Here is a 12,305-nt window from a genome sequence, read left to right as displayed (position 1 = left end):
CTTGAGAACTTGGCTTTGAAAACACATGCATCATCACATCATGAACAGAGAGATCTGTTCCTTGTGAACATTACAGTGGTTCCAGGTCCAGAAGGAATAGTGTAGGACAGGGTATCTTATGATGTGTATAGCCCTACTGAATTTTTGCAAATTCCGTATTTGTTTAGAATCTCTTCAAATTATATCATCACCGCTAGTACCATTTCTGATAATGTGGACATTGATACAGTGCATAATTTGCTAAAAGATCTAGAGCAATCAGCTGTATTTTCTTCTGATGAATTATAGTGATATGTTCTGTTATCAACATTATGGTCACCATTGTCTGGATAAAGCAAGTATCCTCCATGCCATTCACAATTACACCCAATGAAAACACTGCCAAATGCCACCAAGAGGTAGTTTATAAACATTTGCACAGAAGCTGTCTTATTTTCTGGTTTTGATACATCAGACCAAGCCCCACATTTCTACAGGCTTGCACCAACATCTGCAAAGAAAAATATGCTAACCAACACCAAGCTGAAATACTCCACTTCCTTACTTTCCCAGCTGTATTTACATGGATTCGACTTTGGGAGAGACACAATAGATACAAAGTCTGTTTGGGGGACAAAATATTGGCTTGTTCAGGGAACTTAGGCCTTGTTTAGAGCATGCCTAGAACCGCAGCAAATGATTTTCCTAAACAAAACTGTGTAATAAACATGTCCCAGAATAGCCATAATAAAAGATTTAAACACACCACAAATTCCCACATTTACACGTTTTGAAAACTGTCAACAAATTACATGCTATAATGAGGATACACTAGATGCCTTGCTATGCAACGGCTCCTACAATTCATCAGACCCCGATTGGATGGGATGGTTGGTCTGGCCTTTTGACACTAATGGGTGTCAGTCCAGATTCCTGGGAAATGCCAATTGGTTTAAGGTCAATAGACATGACCAATGGTACGTACAATCTGAACACTCTGGGGTGGTGACATCATACAGTGTTTGTCGAAGCGTACTCACTGGGTCAACGGAAGGCAGCAAACACTTGGAAGGCGGTAAAACTGATGACAGCAAATAATAAGGGATAATACAGGCACGACTGGGAGAGAAAAATTAACAAAGACAAGAAACTATTTGGGGAAACCGGGACGGAATCACAACCGGTTAAAAGATAACACTAACCATACCGACGATACAGCCCTGAGGAAGTCGCGGCTACCAGCCATGGGTGACAAAACACGTGTTGGCTAAAAAGAGGCTAAAAAAAGAACTAAACAAGGACATATAAGAATACACCTAACAAATACAAAAAAAGACAACAATTGTTGTATTCTGTTATTTATGTAATGCATGTTGACATTAGCGTGTGCTGAGGAAACCAATTTTTTGTAAAAATTTCAGTTTTGGAAAATTATGCCTTGACTGGCTAAAGACTTCAACACTGTCTCATATGAAGCACTTGTCCCTTCTGTCAGATGACCTGGATCTCGGGGATTTATTGTTGGGTCACCGTAAACCACATCAAAAGTGCTTCTTATCTGCCATATACAACAAACTATGGAAAGTTTCTCAACAGGAAACTGCTGAGAGACTGCGAGAGATTGATAGGGTTAATCTACAAAAGGCTTTGGCAGTGGCTGAAATGGGCATGACCACGTTATCCTCTGGGATATAATAATTAGGCAACATAGTATCATCTGCAACTGACATAATGCAGCGATACATATCTATTTAGAAACATGGACATTCACAACTTTGTGTTATTGAGCTGGACACTTTTTTATGTTCGGGCACATGCTGTGGTGTTATATTAACAACTCCAATCTGTTTTCTTCATATGATCTAACTGTAAGACAGGTATTAATGGCATGGGGAGATGCAAAGTATACCATGTTGCACACTGAAAAAAAAGAATGATTACCTTTCACCGTTGCGGAGACTCCACCCATGGATTGGAAAATCCACGGATATATTACCCTATCAGTCAAGACACTTCAATTCCGATATTGTCTACAACAACACCAGATAGGCAGATATGAAACTTTAGGGTAAGGATCTGTGTATGAATACTGGGAATTACCTTTCAAATTTCGATGCAGGAATGGGGACACTGAAGTTTTTCTTAGTGGTAACAACTGTGAGAATGCTTTGAGCGGGTCCTTAGTATGCCAGGACATTTCACCTCAAGGGGCTTGTAATGCATCAGTTACAAACATGTCCTGTTATCTGAAGGTTCTCCAGCTGCCCTGATTCGTCTGGTTTTCAAACTGCTCTCTAATGGGGGTTATTTGATACTGAGAGATCAAGGCTGCTGTGGAATGGAACCAGGCATTGCTTATCTGGTGACGGTTAATTCAATAGTTACTTGTTGCACACAAAAAGTGTTTCCAACTACCTGCACAGTTAGAGAGGGAATGCTGTGGCCTTCGATAAATGTTTCCAACATACACCTTGATTCTCTGAGCAAACTGAAAGCCATGCTTTTTCAAAAGAATGTGGCCTTAACATCCTCCAAATAGACATTTGATCTTCAGGTTGCAAGAACTTCATCCAAAATACAGATGCTACTTCATACTAACTTCCCACTGCATTTTGGGAAGCTGGTCCACCATATCTTTAATATGTCTGATAAAAAGGGAGTAGCACACTTTTTAAATGTATTAGCTCTGGATTGGTTAGCACCTTTCAGACAGGTTTCAGAGTTATTCCATCATTCATACACTCCGTGCTGGGAAGCACTTTTGGAGGTCTTCCGCCTGTCCTGCTACTTGTGGTGGGGATTCTTATTTTAATTTTTCTGCTGCGCAATGGATGTCCCAGTTCACAATGGAATGGAGACAGCACTACCTGTGCTGCAATGCCGTGAGAGCATGATACACTGCTTCAGCACACCTCGGCTTTGAGAACTGAATAAGCATTGGTTATCATTCAGGCCTGTATGGCCTCACTTTGTATAACCTGTATTCAACTGTCTGCTGTGCAGTCATGAATGTGTACTTGATTATTGTGTTGGATCGCACTTAGTTGCGCCATTGGACATGGAGGTACTAATGGACCCTTTAAAGCCCCGTTGGTATAGTTGACCCCAGCATATTCCATTGCTGCTGAACGCATTCTTTGAGCTGCTCTGGGATGCTTTGGCTCCTAGTGAATTGGATACCAGCTCTGCGGAATGCTTACAGGTTGTAGTCCCTCCCTCTGCAGCTGCTGTGCGGATTGGATGGAACCACCTTTGCTCCATAAACCGTCTCCAAGGTGCGTCTCTGGGGCCTGTGGTCTGCTGTTGCTGGCAACAGCAATGCAGCAACTACCACTCGGAACACAAACAATTGGCTATTCCATCTGGTGCGAACTATATGGCCTGTTTTTGAACACAATGAAACAAAATGATGATTGTTTTTCTACTTTACTTCTAGGCACCTTGGCTGTCTGTGTGCTTTGTATTTCAAACTGTATGATGGCCTGTTTGAGAGTTTTAGAGATAACTTGTAGGTGATTTTAGAGCAGTTTCTATAATTTTATATGGCCTGCTGTTTTTTAGATAGCTTTTTAGGTCGACCCTTAGTATGAGGAGTTGATGTTATGTGCCCAAGTTCGTTCCAACCAGCAATGCTACACATTTTCCTACATTGTCCTCTATCTGCACATTAACATTTTACTGTAACCTTTTCCACATATTTGCATGTGTGACAATGTTGGATTAATTTCTCTGAAACTGCTTTTCTTACGCATCTCACTTCGTGCAACATTATCATGATGCCTCGAACACTGAGTACAATGTTTTTTGCATATGCGGTACAAATGTTGTTCTATTTTCATCCATGGGGTGAAAGGGCTATCTGCATACCCATAACAATGCTAATCAGCATCTAGATCACAAGGATGCTTTTTATTATAAATAAAAAAGCATTTACGGGGAAGAGACAATTCTGCAGACATCGAGAGGTCCCTGCATGCTGATGCTTCACCAAGCAGCTGCCCAACAGCTCCTTGAGAGGTGTCCAGTTTGTGACAAAGATGGGTCCAAAATTCTGTCTCACCAGGTAATGGGGTTGGATCATCCCATAGGGAGGATTCTTGGCTCTAGATATACACACTCATGCACACTCTAAACGCACATAGAGTAGGGATTGCATAGTCGGAGTACACCTGATTACCACCTTGCTTTATATGCCTGCATATATACACTGTTTGTAGCAGCATGGTGGAACTATACCTGCTATTTTCTATTTTGGTGTTTGTAATCACTTTCATATGCTTCAGTCTACTGATTATCGCAGCACATGTATTCTATACAAGAACAACATTGGTTCAATAAATATATTTTAGAATGTCCCATTGTGTATTCCTTGTAAATTTCTCGGAGAAAAGGAGTGCACAAATGCCTAAGTGGAAGGGTTCTAGATCTGCTACCACGATCCCTGAGTGGTCAAGGTTTTCATGTTCAGTGGGTGCCAGAAACCATTTGCTTCATGTTTAGGTTAGGGGGGCTTGTGGTGGTACTGTGAGCTAGCTGGTCTCTAGGCCAACATACACTACAGGGATATAGAGAATTAGTCTATGCACTACACCCAAAGTTCATGTTGTCCACAAACTCGCAGAACCTACGGATTAGTGGGAACTACACGACAAAAGAATTGTTAGCAATTCGATTAGCATTCAAAGAATGGTGGCATTATTTCTTAGGGCCAGACACACAATTACAGCATTTACTGATCACCATAATTTGCAATTCCTGTGGTGTGCAAGGGCCCTGACCACCAAGACAACTCCGATGGACTTTACTCTTTGCGGAGTTTGATTTTCTCATCACTTTTCTCCCATAGAAGATGCCCTTTCAAGATAAGATACTGCAATGTTTTGAAGCAATGCACAACAGTACCGATGATCCCACAAACCCAGATCATTGGAGTCACCATGACAAAATCTTTTCCTGATACCTTAAAGGAAGCCATGTCTTCTACAAGTATGATTCAATGGCAAGTGTGAAACCAAAAAGACAGATTAAGGACGGCTTGCCATTTCAAGGATAAGACCTGTATATACCCACTGTAAGGATACAAAGACAAATACTCCAGTGGTGTCATGATCATCCTCTAGTGATACACCCAGGAGAAACCCAAACTCTGGAGTTAGTAAGCTGAAATGTTTGGTGGCCAAGCTGGAGAACAGACACTGTTCTATATGATATTGATTGTGATATCTGTAACCGGGTAAAAATAGATAGATCTAAGAAAAGAGGGCTACTACAACCTCTCCCTACCCCGCATTGGGCTTGGGACGACATTTTGCTTGAATTGAACACTGTCCTTCCAAAATATAAAGGAAAAGATTCCATACTAATTGTCATGAATCCATTAACAAAATTGGCACACTTCATAGCCTGTTCTGGAATTCCAACTGCTGCAGAGTTAGTCAACTTACTCTTCATTAACGTGGTATGCATTCCCAGTCTCCCAAAGACCATAGTATCAGATCATGGGTCACAATTTACATCAATATTCTGGAAAGCTTGGTCATCTATCCACCAGCTTCCATTCAGAAACTGCCGGAAAAGGGAATAGCAGGCAAGTGGAGGTGCTGTTGTTTAAAAAAATGTAATATTTATCCTTTTATCTCGCTGAATCAGTTTCCCTACGTAATGCTGGCATGATTGTGACCTTCTTGACCCCTCCTCCACAGCCCTGTATGGCTGTTACTTTACCTTTGTGTGGATTTTTACAGCGTTCTGTGCTTTTTTGGTTTCATTTCAGCTCCCTGGTCCGCTGCAGCTCTCATTTGAGTAGAAGGAGCTGAAACCCATACTTTTCCTGTTTTGCTGGTCCTCCACATCTGCAAATTTGGATGGCTGCGGACTAGCTGACCGACATTAGGGCCACTCCTATTTAGGTTCATGCTGGCGCCGACGCGCAGCGGTATAGCAGGCAAGTGGAGGTGCTGTCATTTTAAAAAATATAATATTTATCCTTTTATTTTGCTTGATCAGTTTCCCTACGTAATGCCGGCGTGAATGTGAACTTCTTGGCCCCTCCTCCACAGCTCTGTATGGCTATTACTTTACCTTTCTGTGGATTTTTACTGTGTTATGTGCTTGTATGGTTTAATTTCAGCTCCCTGTTCTGCCGTGGCTCTCATTTGAGCGGAGGGAGCTGAAACACATACTTTTGCTGGTCCACCGCATCTGCCATTTTGGATGGTTGCAGACCATCTGACAGACATTAGGGCTGTCCCTATTTAGGTTCATGCTGGCGCCAACGCGCAGCGGATGTGCCACTGGTGCGCCTAAGGCAAGCCCGTCCGCGCCTGGACGGCACCAGGGGCCAGGAATGCTGCCCGTTTGAAAGCCAAGGCTAAATGTTCAAGGGTAATACAATACTTGTGCGCCCAACTCCCGGAGTTGCGTTCAATTAATCAGTATGGGACATGTTCTGCTAAGCCTAACTTGCTGAGCAGTGAGGTAGGGCCGTGCCAGTACTGTCAGTTTAACGCTACTAACGCATCAGACTTTACCCCAAAAACTCTCAGCCCGTCCCAGCTATCAGCAGTGGGTAGCACGTCTAGGGATAAGACCAGGGAAGGGCACAATGCCAGATCCATAAACCAATCTCATTGGATTTGGTTTTTGGAAACCCTCTACCCGAGAGGGTTGAACGACAAGTTTGAACTGTCTTGTTTCTTGTAAACCAGTATCGGCATTTATCTTGGATGATTATTTCATTTACGTCAATGTTTGTCTGTATATTGTCATGATAATAACTTTTGCTGGTCCTCATACTGTTTACATTCAGTGTTGTTTATGTTAGTTTTGCATAGCCAGGTCCATGGGCCATAGTTTTTTATAGGCTGGTAGTTTTGTATATTGCAGGGAAAGTGGTCCCAGTATATACTCTTCAGAGAACACAAGCAATCGTTAATACTTTATAAACGAAAGATATACATTGAATTTGTGAGAGATGTTATTTATTCACATCCTCATCAAAGCACATATATGCCCAATCACTTCATTAAGCATCAAAGTAGTGCCCGGAACAAAGGGGGAAAGGTGGGGGTAGGTAAGTGGTTTTGTGAAGGTTAAAGTTGTGTAGACAGTTTTAAAGGGTTCAGTGTGGTCACAAAATAAATCTTTAACATCACAGAGGCATACCATGCCCATAAAGTAAAACACAGTGACAATAATCTGTTGTTCTTGGGTAGGCAAAGGTGTAAAAGTCGACTTTTCGACCCCTAATAAGCGTAGGTTGAGTTCCACCTTACTATGGGGTCTTCCTCAGGACTAGGACTTGTAGAGGGAGTGGAGTGGGGCACCAAAAAAGCTGCCCTACATGCGGGGCCTGTGCCTGAATCACGGGAAAGATTGGTTCATGAAGGTTGACAGTTCTTTCCCGCGATTCAGGCACGGGGCTGTCATTTTTGAGTTAATTGAACCACTGAGGAGCGATTGTATGCCCTCATGTGAACAGTATTGTGCATACTAACGGACAGGTTATAGCGCACTCTCTGGTGTTAGGAGCCTGTGTGCCCCCTTTCCTCCAACTCGGCCCGCATATAGGGCGGCTTTTTTGGTGCCCCACTCCACTCCCTCTACACGTCCTAGTCCTGAGGAAGACCCCATAGTAAGGTGGAACTCAACCTACGCTTATTAGGGGTCGAAATGTCGACTTTTACACCTTTGCCTACCCAAGAACAAAAGATTATTGTCACTGTGTTTTACTATATGGGCATGGTCAATAACTGTTTAATTTCGTATGTGGCTAAATGATATGCCTCTGTGATGTCAACAATTTATTTTGTGACCAAACTGAACCCTTTAAAACTGTCTACACAACTTTAACCCTCACAAAACCACTTACCTACCCCCACCTTTCCCCCTTTTTTCCGGGCCCTACTTTGATGCTTAATGAAGTGATTGGGCATATAGTGCTTTGATGAGGATGTGAATAAATAACATCTCTCACAAATTCAATGTATATCTTTTGTTTATAAAGTATTAACGATTGTTTATGTTCTCTGAAGAGTATATACTGTGTCCACTTTCCCTGCAACATTGAATACCCAGGTCCCAGTACTGTTGGGTCTGTAATGGTAGTTTTGTATAGGCAGGGAGACTCAATGGCTTTTACACGCTTTGGTATCTCATTGTAAATATTTTCATCTCTGCACTTTTCTTTGTATTACTGTTTAGCTTTACATTGTGGTGTTGGCATTGTCTTTCTCTCATTTTTATTTGTGTGTTACTGTCCTCTTTTCATTTTAATGTTTTCCATTCACATAGGGTACGCCTATTACGTTCACACGTTTAAAAATTGTTGAGTAGTTCATTCGGGTGTTGGTATTGTCTTTCTTTCATTTTATTTGCGTGTCACTGTCCTCTTTTCATTTCCATGTTCACTATTCACGTAGGGTATGCACATCGCGTTTGCGCGTTTTAAAACTTGCTGATTCGTTCATTCGAGTGAAACTTTGACATTCCGCCACAGAATTTAACTTTAAGACAGCACTGGCATTTATTAATCACTGCACTGGTAAGAATTAGGCTCCATTTGATTTCGGATTTAGATTTTGGTACTAGTAACACGCCTTGTATTTATTATTCCCTGGTCTCTTATCCTACAGGCTCTTTCCACCCAGTGTTTTGTCTTTTCAGACAAAACATTATCTAGACATACCACAAAGTCTGATGAGGAGTCGGGCTTGGGAGACTCTTGCCTTGCTCTCTTTATTTGTATCTTTTTCCCCTGACCTGCAGCCCCTCTGTTTCTTCCAGAACGCATTGTATTCCTTTTCTCTCACTCCCCTTTCAAACTTTCCTTAAGCCAGGACTTCCTCCGGTGCAGAATGCTTCTTCCAGAACAATTTATATTTAGTTAATTTGGTTTTGCTATTTGCTATATATTATACTTTGTGGGCTCTTTTTTTTATGTCCTAGTAGTGCCCTCAAAGTATACGATCGCAGGGCTACCTCACAAGCGTATACTTTGCGACTTTCTTTGGGGCTGCCTTCTTTCCAGAGTTCTTCAATCTTCTTTCACCCTGGTCTGTTCTTTTCTGGGCAGACGAGCGCTCTGTCAGTGCTCCTCTTGAAGTTCACACAATTTCTTTGGTCTTTTATCCCCCTGCAACTGCTTCTGTGCCGTGCTTGGTCAGTTGTGCCCTATTGCTGCAGCAAAGTATGCCTTGACATGCCTTGCCTCTTCGGGTGATGTACTGGGCAAGGCAGGCAGGGTGTGATTGCTAATTGACAGCTCGCAATTTGCACTGATTATCCCGGTTTGCCCTGGGTGTTGCGCAAGGATGAACACTCTACTGAGCACTGGATACTAAATGCTTAATGCTGACTGTTTCTGTCTCTGCTGCTGTCTCTGCTGCCACTCTACTGATTTTCTGCTTTTGCCTCTTGTGCACTAACAACCCTTTCTCTCCTTATGTGTGGCTGCACCTCACCTCTGCGTCGGGTGATCCCCAGGAAGGGTAGGGCTTCTTGTTTCAGGATGACTCCCCTCTCGGCTGACTCAACCATGGTCCTGGAGCCTGGGGTGCGCCCCTTCTCAGTCACCAGATTCCAGCAAAGCCTCTGTTTTTGGGGACCTTCCTCTGGTGTTTTTTTGCTCAGCGGGTCTGCAACCCACCTCTCTCCTGTCTCTTGCCTCTTTTCACCACACCGTGCAATGGTCGCACACGGCTTCTTCTTGTAAGCAGCTGTGGCACCACACTTCGTCTGCACAACGCTTCGGGACCTCGCTCCACCTACTACTGCTACTTCCACTACTTCCTCCATCTGATGGCCATATACAGGGACCCATGTGGGCATGCTGAACCAAAGTGCCTTGATCCAGGATGCGTTGTCGCAGATGAAGAAGCGAGGTGCAACCGAAGCAATGAGGTGGTGTCAAGTGGATGAGATGTGTCAAGCTTCTTCACACAACTGCGGTGGTGCGTCAGTTCTAAGTGCGAGGCTCTGGTTCTGAATGTGATGCACGGTTGTTGGTTCCACAGTAGGCAATTTGTCGATTTCAAACGCAATGTGCTGGTTCCGAAGGCAGTGACCCGAGTCTGCTCCCCGCAGCAACGAGGATGCACTGATTCTGACTCACACAAAGGAGAAGATGCACAGGTTCCGATAAGGAAGTATAGTGTCTGGTCGAAGCAGCACTTTATACCCACTTCCAAGGGCCCAGGACTGAATTGGCACCACTTGGCTGGTCAAGACGTGCAGCAAACTAAGTCCAGGTGCTGTAGCAGGATGAGTAGAAACCTTTGATTTCCCTGAGACTTTGAACAGCAGGCAAGCCTTTGGAGTTTCTCTAGGTTCAAGTGATGCAGATCCAGTCCTTCTCAACCAGGCAGGAGAACAGCAGAAAGGGCAGCTCAACAAGGCAAGAGTCCAGCAGTTCAGCAGTCCAGCAGAGTAGCAGTCCTTCTAGCACCACAGCAGTTCTTCTTCCTAGCAGAGTGGTCACAGGTCCAGAAATGTACTGAAGTCATGGTGGCAGAGGTCCAGTACTTATACCCAGTAGTGCCTTTGAAATGGGGGAGACTTCAAAGAAATCTTTTAGGTGACCAGAGGTCCTCCCTTCCTGCCCTGGCTCCAGACTCACTAATGGGGGGGTATGCGGCCCTTTGTGTGGGGACAGGACACAACCTATTGAGGTGTGTTAGCCCCTCCCTCCTATCCTGCCCAAGATAGCCTACCCGGATGTAGCTGTCCCATCAGTCACACCTAAGCTCCCTTTTTGTGTGGCTGTCTAGAGGGAATGAACAAAGTCCAGCTGTCACCCACCCCAGACATGTATTCAGAAACAGCCAGCAGGCAAAGAATGGCTAAAGTAAGGAAATGCCAACTTTCTAAAAATGGCATTTGCTAAACTGTAACTTAAAATGCAACTTCACCATGAGTTGTGATTTAAAACTGTGAGGCCAGTGACACTAAACTTAAAAAGTCCATCTCTTAACAATTGGGAATGACACTAAGACGATGTAATAAGGTGTAATTCTCTGCTATGGGAGAGATAGGCCTTGCAAAAGTAAAAAACTAAATTGGGAGATTTTCACTGCCAGGAAATGTAAACTATGGGAGTGATAGGTCTTGCAGTAGTAAACAAAAAAACTGGGATTTTTTCACTACCAATACATGCAAAACGGAAAAGTACATGTCCTGCAGTTTAAAGAAATTGCACCCTGCTCTGTGGGTAATACCGGACCTACCCTAGGGGTGTCTTATAAGTATAGAAGGGGAAGTGGGGAAGTTCTAAGCCTGGCAAGGGGCTTATCTTGCCAGGTTGAAGTGGCAGTGTAAAACTGCACATACAGGCTCTGCAGTGGCAGGTCTGAGCCATGGATAGAGGGCTACTTAAGTGGGTGGAAAAATGAGAGCTGCAGGCCCACTAGTAGCATTTAATTTACAAGCCCTGGGGCACATGTAGTGCACTTTACTAGGATTTATAAGTAAATTAAATAGGCCAATTGGGGTTAATGTTATCCTGTTTAGGGGAGAGAGCACAAGCACTTTAGCACTGGTGAGCAGTGGTAAAGTGAACAGAGTCCTAAAACCAGCTAAAACAAGGTCAGAAAATGGAGGGAGGCGGGAAACAAGTTGGGGGAGATCACCCTAAAGCTTTCAGTTCTAACACTGAGGTACTTTTTGTGGCCCCTAGAGGAGTCCTTCTCAGTCACCCCCTCAAGAGCCAAGGAATCGGGGGGAGCTCCACCCTGCACCCCATTACTGTGTGTTTTTTTTTTTTAATGAACCTCAAGACATGAGGACCAAGTCCTCCTCCTGTGTGTAGCATGGAGTTGGCTATAGGGCCTGCCTTGTGGCCTGGCTTGGCATACAACCCCGTGGGCACCCATCCTTCTACTGCACAAGGCCTTTGCGTAACGCGGTGCAAATTATTTATAGATATATAACACAGTAGCCGGCACCACTGTGTATTTATAGATAGGTCTGAGCTTTAATTTGAAGAGCGTTTTTTGTTTCGCTATCATCTTTGGCACCGTTTGACGAATCTTAATGAAATTTTACAATAATTTATCCACCTCCGCTTTTTCTTGGGAAGTTTCAGGGTGATGTATCACGTCAGGGCCAAGAAAAACGAGTAGAGGTCCTAAAACGTAATTTGCCCATGTTAATTCCCCTAGGAAATTTGTGGAAGTGATTCAGCAAAAACAGTTGAACGGAATTACACCAAATCTGGCAGAAAGGTGGAACTTTACTCAAAAAGCGTGTTGTTTGTTAATTGATGTAAACCCATTCTCTATTTTGAAGAAATTCCTGTATAAAGAGGTGCAGGGGTGGTAATTAGAGGGTTA

General features: G+C 43.5%; 1 protein-coding gene across 8 annotated transcripts in view; it reads right to left on the bottom strand.

Annotated features, from left to right (window-relative positions):
* Positions 1-12,305, bottom strand: part of CDK6 (cyclin dependent kinase 6) — a 606,664-nt gene that overhangs the window by 54,186 nt on the left and 540,173 nt on the right. The gene's annotated exons all lie outside the window — the stretch shown is intronic.

This window comes from Triturus cristatus, chromosome 10 (genome assembly GCF_964204655.1).
Source record: "Triturus cristatus chromosome 10, aTriCri1.1, whole genome shotgun sequence".
Taxonomy (NCBI): Eukaryota; Metazoa; Chordata; class Amphibia; order Caudata; family Salamandridae; genus Triturus; species Triturus cristatus.
The sequence above is the reverse complement of the archived record's forward strand: the minus strand, read 5'-3'. Positions and strand labels throughout refer to the sequence as shown.